Genomic DNA, 12,779 nt, shown 5'->3' on the forward strand with positions numbered 1-12,779 from the left:
ACTGAAACCAGGAACCTTCTTTCTCAGATTAGGGAGTCCCATGTGGGTTCTTGGGCTCTTTTTCTGAAAGCAGTATTTCAACTTTCCAATTTGGTCATCAAGCCATATGCCACCTATGGACTGCAGTTCTCCTTTCAGAGAAGCAGTCTCCAAGCTGCTATTTGGGGCAGAAAACCAAATTCTGGGTAATAGGTCTGGTGTCTGTAGGAATCCTCCCTGTGTTCCAGTGTGCTGGCCTCACCTCGCTTCTGTGACTAAATCTACATTCACAGCTAAAGTGCATGCTTCCTGGAGAGAAGTTGTGGGCGCTCTTCCAGTTCCCTCAGGGACTTTGTGACCTTTAATGAGCCACAGAAACACTTTGTGCCTTAGAGACAAGTTACTCCCCATTACCTCCTTCTGACAGGTGCTGTCAGAATTAGAAAGCTCTGGAATATTCTCAAAACGCAGACCTAAAATAGTCATTATAATTAATAATAGTAATTAACTTTCATCATAAGTGAGTCATGTATACCTTCAAGTTTTAGTGATAATTTGTTTCAAAGTTACCCCTTAGCATTTCCTTACTTACTCAGGCTCACTCATCATAAAAGGTACGTTATATTTTATTCTTATTTTTCCCAGCTTTATGGAAATGTAATTGACAAACATTGTATGTATTTAAGGGGTACATTGCTATATGTATGCATTGTGAAATGATCACTATAATCAAGCTAATTAACAGGTAAATCCATCCCTTCACATAGTTACCATTTGTGTGTGTGTGTGTGTGTGTGTGTGTGTGTGTGTGTGAGGTGAGAACATTTAGGATCTATTCTCTTAACAGATTTCAAGTATACAATATAGTATTGTTAACTATAGTCACTACCCTGTATATTAAGTCTCCAGAACTTACTTAACCTCCGTAACTGAAACTTTATGTCTACCCTATAACCACCATCTTCCCATTTCTCCCATTCTCCAGCTCCTGGCAACCACCATTCTAGGATACATTTTAAGGAAAATATTCTTAGCTTTTGAAGAGAGCAGAGAGAAGTTTTCCTATCTTATATTTAATGCATGTGTATGGCTGCTCTTGGCAAAGTAATTTTTTTTTCTTTAAACCGCAATGAAGAAAAAAAGGGGTAAATGTTTTTTAAAGTCATCTAGAATTCTGATCTGTAATTATGTCAATACTGATATTTTTGCTTTTAAATTCCTTCAGTTCTCAACAGGGCAGCTTATCTCTGTGAAATGTTTCCTTCTTCCTTTGTCCAATAACAAATGGATAGGAAGTTCAAACATTTGTACTTTTTCTTTGAAGCAATGGCCCTAAACCCGTAAAGCTGTTCCATCAGCTACAATTTTTATTTCCCCCTGATAAAGTTTTAGGTCTGTGCTCATGAACAAGATATATAACTGTCAATAACCACCTTTTCAGCGGATAGAGTCGGAGTTAGTTTATTAAACAGAACAAGCCACTCTGCTGGTCTTTCTTCCTGCGACGCATTGCCCAATTATTTCACATTCTTTGAGTGTAAAATAAACACATAAAGTCTTTTGAGATACTGCCGTGGCTATTTATTTTTCAAATGTAATAAGAAAGTAGGGAGGGATGACCTTTTCCCAGGACAGGAAACAAAATTAGACCGGACAGTGATATATTATCGATTTTCACAACTATGAAAATATTCCAGAAAGCAAGCAGTTCCCTGTGCACTCAGGTGACTGGCCAAGCTTGCCTGTGAAGTCATAAAACCCAAGTCCCTGTAAGTTAGGGCTGAGTTAATTTTCCATCTACTTGCAAAGTTCCATTGACTCTGGTTAGTTTCATAACCATGTATAATCATGTCCACTTTCTTCCTCATCAAATCCCATTACCTTTCCCAGGCCAGAAGGAGCACTTGATTCTCTTCCTGATGCAGGTAAAAAGAGCATGGGGACTCTGAAAACAGGTTTAGCCGAGGGACATGCCATGGTAAATTTGCTCCGTGAAGTGGAGCCAAATGACTCTACCTTCCTATTATTTCCATTTCTCATACAAAAGCCACAAAAACAGCTTCTCTTACCCGGCAGTATTACAACCACGAGAAAGCATGGTCAAGTTAAAAGACAACTATATGCACATATACATACCAACCCCACCCCCCACCCCAGAAAGAAAATCTGTCAACAGTGCAGGGAGAAACATAGAGTTTTCAGACTCTTATTTTACTCTAATCACAATCTTGCATTTGGTTTAAGTGGATGTGCCCTCAGCCAGAAGCATAATACCTGTATGCGCAGGGCAGTCAGGGGCAGCAACGTGTGAAGATTCAGAAGCATAAGGTTATCTAGAGTTGAAGAAAAATATTTCTTTTTTTTAAATATTTTATTTATTTATTTGTCAGCGAGAGAGCACAAGCAGGGAGAGCAGCAGGCAGGGGGAGAGGCAGGCTTCCTGCCAAGCAGGGAGCCCGATGCGGAGCTCGATCCCAGGACCCTGGGATCATGACCTGAGCCGAAGGCAGATCTTTGACTGAGCCACCCAGGTGCCCCAAAGAAATATATTTCTAGACCTTGTATGGACATTGCAAATTCTAGCAAAGGGAGAAAGTAATAAAACAAGCCAGGTGATGCTTACATACAGTGCTCCTCTGAGAGCTTAAAGGAATACAGATCATTTTTTTTATCAGTCCTCGAGAATACCCTCTAATTTTCATCTTTACAGCTGCCCGAGGTTGAATCATAGTTTTTTTTTTTTTTGGGGGGGGGGTTTTAAAAGATTTTATTTATTTATTTGAGAGAGAGAGAGAGCGCGCATGAGCGGGGGGAGGGGCAGAAGGAGAGGGAGAAGCAGGCTCCCCGCTGAACAGGAAGCCCAATGCGGGACTCGATCCCAGGACCCTGAGCCTGGTCAGATCATGACCTGAGCCGAAGGCAGATGCTTAACCGACTGAGCCACCCAGGCACCCTATTGTTTTGTTTTGTTTTGTTTTGTTTTATAAAGGGGATGGATGCCAGGGAGAGGAATGCTCACTGATTTCCAGATTTTTCAAAACCACAACACCGGGAGAGTTCTGGTAGGGGATCCACAGTGACTAGCTTCACCCTCATCCTCTCTCTGGGTAGCAGTTTGATGATGAGAAGGTACAGCCCCGTCATCGTCACTCTCTTTTTGAGGAGCTTCGGCAGAAGGCAATCTGCTCCTCGTATTCAAGCTTTGTGAACATTGGTTTGGAAGAAAGAAAACTGGTAAGAGAGGGAAGTGTGAGACGTTGCATAGAGTTACAGCTGAAGCCTCTGAAGCCAAGATATGTGTATGCTAGTGTCGGATCTTCAGGATGAAGCTTTGGGTTTTCACAGCCCGGGTGTCAGATTTCGATATTGGTCCGAGTCCCCGAGGCTGCCATCCAGGCTGAAGGTACTTCTGGAGAAACCACAAGAAACACACCCCAGTCCACATCGGTCCAGATCCACTATTACGACTTCCAACCCATTCCCATTATGAAGATCTTTCCTGGGTATCATCAGCAATAGCAGGAAATCAGGATAATATTTTAATTATCTCATGCTTTTCGAGTCCAGAGAGCACATTTCCTTGTATTAACAAATGCAACTGAGAGTTCCACGGGTTTCCTCAGTTTCTCTCCCTCTCCAACCCCTTTCTTGTCTCATAATGACATTATTACCCGGTTCCTGGCTAATTTCAGATATGAGCAAAGGCTTTCTGGGATGATGAGTAGGATGCCAGATTCTCTTTGAGAGTGGATTTACACATTTTATTAGAAAGTTTAGTTTCTGATTGTGCATTTGTGTCTGTGCTTTAGATTTCAAGGTTGTGGCGGCTTTCCTTTCCAAGTGAGGCTTTTCTGGTTGCTCAAACAGCCTGATAGCCTTTACTAAAAATTTCAGGGCATGAATTTCTGTCCATTGCTACCATGCATAAACAACTCTCCTCCTCCCCCTGAGCTAGGCACTTCATCTGTCAGTCATTGCAAATTAGCATGTGGGACACGGTGACACCAAAACAAAATATCCTAAAGTTAGGCCCTGTGGTTCACCCTTTCCTTCAGGGCTTTGTTGTTTTTCTTTCATTTTTGGTCTTGGATAAAGCACTTGAGAAATTCTTGATGGGAGCATAAATTTTATTGTGGTTAAGACTTATTCTTTTTTGGGAAGGAAACAGCCATAAAGATTCACCAAAATGTTCAAGTCAGAAAGCAACAACGTGTTTTCCAGCTTTCAAGCAACTAGGTCCATCTGCACTCTGGAGCCATCCTCCCTGTTTGCTGAAAGACAGCTGTCAGTGGGCAAAGAACTGTTCCAACTTTCTACTAGAACAGGGTCTTTTCTCATACGATGGCTCCTTGGATTCTGAGGGAAATCTCTAGTGAGCTGGCTGGGCACATTCCAAGTAAGGATTTGGCACTTAGCAGGGAGAGAACAGCTCTGCTGTCAATTCTTAGTGGAATATAAATCATTCCAGAGAGGAGCAAAAGAAAAAAAGGTTCTTTTTCTAGTCTTTGGTCATAAGTTTTACACACAGCCATATTTCTAACAGGTCCTCTGAGATACTAGCCTAACGGCGCTTTCCTTCTTGGTTAAACCAGACATCAACGGATGATGGAAGGGGTACCCAGAGACAGACCTATTTCTCTCCACTCTGCTCCCCTGTATCTCTCCTGAGGAGACTCCAAGGGGACAAGTATGCTAGAGACACATATAAAAGCAAGCTTACTGAGAATGTTCCTGGAGGTCCCAGGGATCTCAGACAGACCTTCCAAGGGCGAGAGATCTCTAAGAGGAAAGGCCCTTGTACCCAAAACTGTATACTCCTGTGAGACTTCTGTTAAAGGATAGAAACCTAACTCAATCTAGCTTAGTAGAAGATAAAAAAAGAAAAGAGAGAAAGAACTCTTAGGAAATCAAGATATATGGGATCCCGCATTTGAAGGCTGTCCTTAGCAGTGCTTATGCCTGTTCTAGTCCTACACTCACAAGTCCCTTGCAACCCTGAGTCTACGTACAACTGTGAACTTGTGATCTCAGAGGAAAAGATACCACCTCTTCCAGTAGTTCTGGCAAGGGTCAAGAGAGGGCTCAGATTAACTTGGGTTGGATCTCCTGCCCATTCCCCAATCAATCTTTGTGGCCAGCAAGATGCGTGGCCAGAATTGATCAAGAGTCCATTCCTAAGACTAGTGGGGCATCAGACAAAGGTTAGGAATCACCTGAACCACTTGCACTGAGAGGTATTATTAAAGACTTGGGGGAAGGTTGGTTCTCTGAGGAGGTATTAGAAATACAGAAAAACATATGTTCACCGCACATAAGGGAAGAACCTAATGGGGCATTCATTGAAGGACATCATGTACTTCTCAGCGCTTAGAGAAGTAGAGGGTTCTGGATGAGACTTGCATAAGTCATATGTGAGTTACAGAGTGGAGCCTTGGATTCAATTTCAAGTAATTTCATGTACTTTGCTGATTGTTCTGGTCCTGGATCAGATTGTGAACTCAGGAGGTACCTGGGTGGCTCAGTCGGTCAAGCCCCACCCATCTTTCAGTCCCACTATATGTTCATTTTTTCAATGAATATGCAGCGTGGTTCCCACCCAGCTCTTCAACTCGGCAAGTGATCCTTCATTTCTGCCCGGGTCTTTCTAGCAGAGTGTTCTCTGTTGCCAATCTTGGAACTGTATCTGACGTTCGACGTCTGTGATGGATGACAAGCAGATCAATTCAGGAGCCCAAGAGGTACCTGAAAACTTAAACACAAATCCAGACTGCACTATATAGATGTGCCCCTCTTTATTTTGTGCACCTGCAAGTTCCTTATGTCACCTCACATGATTGAATCAAACGAATTCTCCATTTTCCAGCATCGAGTACAAATACCTGATTGCTCAAACTAAATTCACCTTTCAGAAATGTATGTAAACTTCCTCCATTTCATATCTTAGCCTGATGACCTTCACTAGTTCTCTCTAGGTTTGCCTAACAATGGGAGCTCATATCTTCTTCTTCCTTGATTTAATTAACACCAACAGTTTGGATCAAAGTTAACCAAATTTGCCAATTTGCTTCAAAAAAGTTGAATACTGATTTTGTTTAATAATTCTGATGTTTTGATGTATGTCCTTTATGCTTTACTTTGCCCCCTTTCTAACTCCTTTAGAGATTTAATTTCTTTCTTCTTTCCTTTCTTATGAATAAAGGCATTTTGTGGGAAAAATGCCAAAAAAAGTTAAAATATCCAATTAACATAATCAACAGCAACAAAATAAATTCAGTGAAAGGAAACTTATTAAATTCTGATACTATAGAATAAATTTGAAATTACTTATCCTTAACACCTACATTTATAGACAGTGTGTATAGCAATAAAGCATAGAACACACTACCAACAGTTTTTCACCCTTGATTTCAGCTGGGGTCATGATCTCAGGGTTGTGAGAGCCGAGCCCTGCATCGGGCTCCATGCTGAGCTTGGAGCCTGCTTGGGATTCTGTCTCTCCCTCTCCCTCTGCCCCTCATCCCCAGGCTTGTGTGCTTGCTCTCTCTCTATCTCTCTCTCTCTAAAGAAATTTTTTAAAAAAGCTTGTGAACTCAGTTACTTTTGGGTTTGAGTATTTCTTATATCTGTGGTCCTTTTTTCTTTCCCTTTCTACCCATTGCCCACCAATGTGCTTATGCTTCCCAAACCATCTGATCCTGATGTCCCACACCTAAATAATGACATGAGCATGTTATCCCTCATTCTTTCTCCAAATGACTCACCCTATGATTTAAACCCTGAAGAACTTCAGGGAAATTGATGATTAATATGAACTAAAATGAGTGTTGTTACCAGATAAGATATTACCAATGTTTCAAGAGAAGCTATCCCTTCATCTTGTGGCTTCCAGACTTTGAGATTTTCATAGACTGTCAAAATGAGAGGAAGAGCACTATTGAGAAAGTAGAGATGAGGAGAAGGAGAGGAGGGGAGAGGAAAGGAGAAGGGAGAGGAAGGGAAGGGAATTGGAAAAATTAAGGATTGGTTTAGGATTTTTAAGCATTTTATTTTGGTAAGTTAAGGACCTTAAAAATAGCCACAATAAAACTGCTATTTGATGTCACCAAAATGTAATAAAAGAAAGGATATTTTAATGCCAAGAAATTTGGAAAGGATTTAGTTTCATATTCAAAGAAAATTCTTTAAATTTTTTTAAATTTTATTTTATTATGTTATGTTAATCACCATACAATACATCATTAGTTTTTGATGTGGTGATCCATGATTCATTGTTTTCATATAACACCCAGTGCTCCATGCAGTACGTGCCTTCCTTAATACCCATCACCGGGCTAACCCATCCCCCCACCCCCCTCCCCTCTAAAACCCTCAGTTTGTTTCTCAGAGTCCATAGTCTTTCATGGTTCATCTCTCCCTCCGATTCCCCCCCTTCATTTTTCCCTTCCTTCTCCTAATGTCCTCTATGTTATTCCTTATGTTCCACAAATAAGTGAAACCAAATGATGACTGACTTTCTCTGCTTGACTTACTTCACTTAGCATAATCTCCTCCAGTTCCATCCATGTTGATATAAAAGTTGGGTATTCATCCTTTCTGATGGCTGAGTAATATTCCATTGTGTATATGGACCACCTCTTCTTTATCCATTCGTCTATTATAGGGCACCTCAGCTCTTTCCACAGTTTGGCTATCATGGACATTGCTGCTATGAACATTGGGGTGCATATGGCCCTTCTTTTCACTACATCTGTGTCTTTGGGATAAATACCCAGGAGTGCAATTGCTGGGTCACAGGGTAGCTCTATATTTAATTTTTTGAGGAACCTCCACACTGTTTTCCAAAGTGGCTGTACCAACTTGCATTCCCACCAACAGTGTAAGAGGGTTCCCCTTTCTCCACAACCTCTCCAACATTTGTTGTTTCTTGCCCTGTCAATTTTTGCCATTCTAACTTGTGTAAGGTGGTATCTCAATGTGGTTTTGATTTGAATTTCCCTGATGGCTAATGATGATGAACATTTTTTCATGTGTCTGTTAACCATTTGTATGTCTTCTTCAGAGAAGTGTCTGTTCATGTCTTCTGCCCATTTTTTGAATTGATTATTTGTTTTTTGGGTGTTGAGTTTGAGAAGTTCTTTATAGATCTTGGATACCAGCCCTTTATCTGTAGTGTCATTTGCAAATATCTTCTCCCATTCTGTGGGTTGCCTCTGTTTGCTTGACTGTTTCCTTTGCTGTACAGAAACTTTCTATCTTGATGAAGTACCAAAAGTTCATTTTTGCTTTTGTTTCACTAGCTTTTGGAGATGTATCTTGAAAGAAGTTGTTGTGGCCGATGTCAAAGAGGTTATTGCCTATGTTCTCCTCTAGGATTTTGATCGATTCCTGTCTCACATTGAGGCCTTTCATCCATTTTGAGTTTATCTTTGTGCATGATGTTAGAGAATGGTCGAGTTTCATTCTTCTGCATGTGGCTGTCCAATTTTCCCAGCACCATTTACTGAGGAGACTGTCTTTTTTCCATTGCATATTTTTTCCTGCTTTGTTGAAGATTATTTGACCGTAGAGTTGAGGGTCCATATCTGGGCTCTCTATTCTGTTCCATTGGTCTATATGTCTGTTTTTGTGCCAGTACCATGCTGTCTTGGTGATCACTGCTTTGTAATATAGCTTGAAATCGGGCAACATGATAATTTTAAAAATTACAACTTTTTGAGGAAACTTCACTGAAATGTCCTGAATTCGCCAGAAATCATTTAATGCTTCATCCCAAAGCAGCCCTTGCTAACGATTAGTATTTGAGAACCTCAGTGTTATCCCAAAGATGTTAATGGGGGGAGTTTAGGGGCTGTGGCTCATCCATGGGAGTATTTTATGGTCATCATGCCTTCATACCAGGAAAATAAATAACTCCTCTATCTATAAAGACCTGACCTTGGCTTATGCCTTGGATTCTGGCAGAATTTATACATAACAGAATTGACCTTGATAGGACATTTTATCACTCAGCACAACCGGCTTTTTCCATAGAAAGGGAGACTGAGGCTCAAGAGGAGAAGAGACTTGGCTGAGGCCACACTCTACAAATAAATCCCATTGCCAAGGTAGAACCTGCACAAACCAGGACTCTGCTGGCATTGAGACAGAAGGCAAAGAGAAGGGCGAAGGGTGGGAACCTGAAGGTGAACACATCCTGGGTGGGCCCAGTGGAGAATGGGTGGAGATGACCATAGGTGACAGGAAGGATTCTGGACCAGCAGGTGGAGCACTTCAGCAAAAGAGAATGTTGTCAAGGGATGGAGCCCTGCCTGGCCATCTGGGGGTTTGTGTCCGAGGTGTGGCAGTGAAAATGGTTTGGACCATATTTTAGGCCTGGAAGTTTCCAGGCAAGCCCCATGAAGTCTAAGCAAGACCCTTCTCTCAGGAACACTGGATTCCAAGGCTTATTATCAAGACGGGAGTTTGGGCCCCCTGAAGGACAAATCAGGGTAAGGGTCCTTGGAGCAATAGCAAGACGAACTTGATTGGCTTCAGAATGTCAGGCCGGTGGGTGGGACAAGCTAATTCTGAAATGAAGATTCTGAAATGAAGAATGTTAACAGCCGAAGGAATATTTTATGTCATAAATGTGCAATTGGAGGGTGGGGGGGAAGAAATCTGCAGGATTGTTTTCCCAGTAAAAGGGCTGTTATCTTTAATATCTTCCTGTCTCTTGAACTCCATTGTTGACAAAGAGAAGCATGTTTCAAGCACAGAGTGAGAAAAGGTGTGGTCACATGTGGATGAGGGGACATTTGAATGAGACTGTGAAATCGCAAGCCATTTAAAAAGAAAAAGAGACAATTTTGGTGAAACCATGGAGAAAGACAGACTGGCGCTTAGGAGAGCTGGAAATGAGCAAAGAGTAGAGTGGAAAACTTTGGCAAAGGGCTCATAAAAAAAAGAAATCCCAGCATGAAGCATAGGCAGAGGGAAGATACCGTCAAACCTGATGGAGCTCCTAACCAGACCCTGGAAATTGGGGTGGACATTCAACCTTGCAGCTAATTCTCAGATTTGAAATCCAGTAGATCTATGAAACCTTGCCATGTGTACTAAGGGACACCAGGGACGTTAGGCCTAAAATCAAAAGAGGTGGCCTAAGCCTTGGGAATAAGAATAATATAACTTTTTGAGAGACTTTAAAAGGGAAAGTTCAGACTGAGCCCTGAGGATCCCTCAAATCCAGTGGGCGTAAACCCCATTGAGACTAAACCCAGTAGGGAATGCCTAAAATTCTTTCATGCTGTGAGATTATAGGAAGCTGTACCTCAGGATCCCTTCACATCTACTCCTGCCATCTCTAAATGGATTCACTGAGGCCCCGGGGAATGGGGTCAGAAAGCGGGGCCCCACCCATCCATTTCTCCCGGAACACAGCAGTGCCCTGCATATGGGAAATCTTTGGGGAAAATATCAGCTATCGAAACAAATGAAATATCCTTGTGACATTAATAATTAAACGTTCATATCTTTTACGACAAAAACAATGCTCAGAGCACGGCATTACTGGAAGTTCATGAAATGAACCCTCTTTTTTGGGTCAGTGTTTACTACAATCCTGATTGTTTCAGAAAGAAAACTTTATGAAAGGAAATCAAAAGCATTTCTCCAACTCCACGGGTACAGCAATAACAGGAAACAAAACTCCTATTTCTGTAGTTTGCCAGATAAGAACTGAATAGTAGATTTTTTTGAAGGCATGTGACAAATACTGTTAACGACATATAAATTACTGTCTATTGCATGGTCTTGGCTGGGTGACTTACATTGTAGCTACTATTTCTGGTGGGGGAGACACAGGCATTTGTCATTACTCCAGAAAATGGTAAAAAATGACAAGTTGGCAGAAGAGAGATTGTTGCTCAGAGAGCAGCTGCTTCAGCTCTGGTCATCCGGGAGAACCACTCTGCCCCGAGAACATTCTAGATAGTGAATTTGAAACAGGGCAAAAGCCAATTTACAGAGCAGTTGGAAGTAATTTCTAAGGGACTCTAAAGATACTGCAGTTCAGATGTTCTTTAAGAGTGGAAGAAAAAAGTAGCACCTCGTGGCCTGAACTGGGATCATTCCTTTGACTATGCAAGGAGATACCTTTATTCAGTTCAGCCCAGGGCATATTTGCTTATTACGTATTTTAAAATTCAAGTACAATAGCCAGTTGGCCTATTGCAATATTACTTCCCCAAACTTTTCTCAAGTTATGTTGTAACAGCAAACATAATTAGGGAGGTATGCGTGTTTCATTTTAAAGTTTATCTTCTCCAGTGCCTTTGAAAAAGACAGGAAAGTGAGGTCAGAAAGCCAGTGGGGCATTTAGGACAGAAATCTCCCAAAACACACCTGCTAAGCATATATTTATATCGAAATATGTACATTGAGGGATTTTTTAGGTGATAATGCAAAAGTTCTTTTTGGTCATGGTTTTCAGCTTTTTAATCATAACGACTGATTATCAGTTTCCTTGTTTGCTCAGACATCATTGATACCATCCATTGTGGACAAGGCAGAGAATAAGGGATTTTTTAATATGTGGTTATGTCAACAATTGTGAAATGGTACTGAGACCAATAACAGAGGGTAAGATTAGTACCTTTATTGAATGTATGATTGTTACAACCATTAGAGAACTGTAAAAATGCAACGTAATGCACCAAAATCCCATCCACAAACTCAGATTCAGTCAATGTTTACATTTTGCTAATTTTGTTATGCGTTTTACTTTATATCCTTACTAGACCACATCTATCCACAATTTTGCATCCTGCTTTTCTCTCACCCACCTTCATGTCATGAGCAAGTTCCTATGCTATTAAAATTCTATGCAAAGGTCACTTTTATAAATGGATTCATTGCATATGGATATACCAGAATTGACACACTAAAGTTGTTTGCAGTGTTTCTTATTATAAATAATTCTATGTAAAACATCTTTGCAAATATATCCCTTTCCTTGATACTTAGGATTTCCTCAAGATCCTTAGGAGTAACATTACAAGGTCAAAGTTATAAATTTTTTAGAACTCTTGATGCATATTGCCAAATACGGATAATAGAAAGGTGGCAACAATTTATACCCTCAACAAAAGTCTAAGTAAGCAAGAAAAATGTACTTAGTTTTCTTTAATTTGGTCATGGTTCTGTGAAAATGTATACTACAGTAAACAGAGCATTTGTTAAGAACAAACTACTGAGATATTTTTGTTTAAGATCAAAGAAAGAAGGAAGACATCTTTAAAAAAAATAAATTACTGGGAAAGGCCAGGAATTTAAAAATATATTCAAACTTTATTACAGAGGCAACATTATAGGCAATTTTTAAGTCCATTTTTTAAGAATAAAAATAATCCCTGATATTTGCCATCTGCTTGACAGTTTGCAAATACTTTCAGAAATGATCTGTTACGAATCACCATGAACTTTAGCGAATACTGAAATAATTCAGGCTTACCAGAAACCCTTAAGCGCAATCACATTTTAAAGATACCACAAAATTATCTTGCATTTAAAGTTGATTTTTCTCATTTGTCTTAAAATTTTTATTCCCAAGAATGATTTCTGCTCTGGCTAAAGAATAAATTCTATGGCATGGTTCTTTCACTTCCAAGCAGCCGGTGGACGAAGGCAGGTCTATGAGCCAGGCTCACTCATGTGTGTATACCTCCATGCCTTTCCATAACCTTGAAGTGAAATGAGGGGAAGTGAAACCATTGCAGCATCCTGAACACACCATGCATTCCCCTACCTCTGAGTCTTCTCAC

Source organism: Halichoerus grypus, chromosome 9 (assembly GCF_964656455.1).
Source record: "Halichoerus grypus chromosome 9, mHalGry1.hap1.1, whole genome shotgun sequence".
In the NCBI taxonomy this organism is placed as follows: Eukaryota; Metazoa; Chordata; class Mammalia; order Carnivora; family Phocidae; genus Halichoerus; species Halichoerus grypus.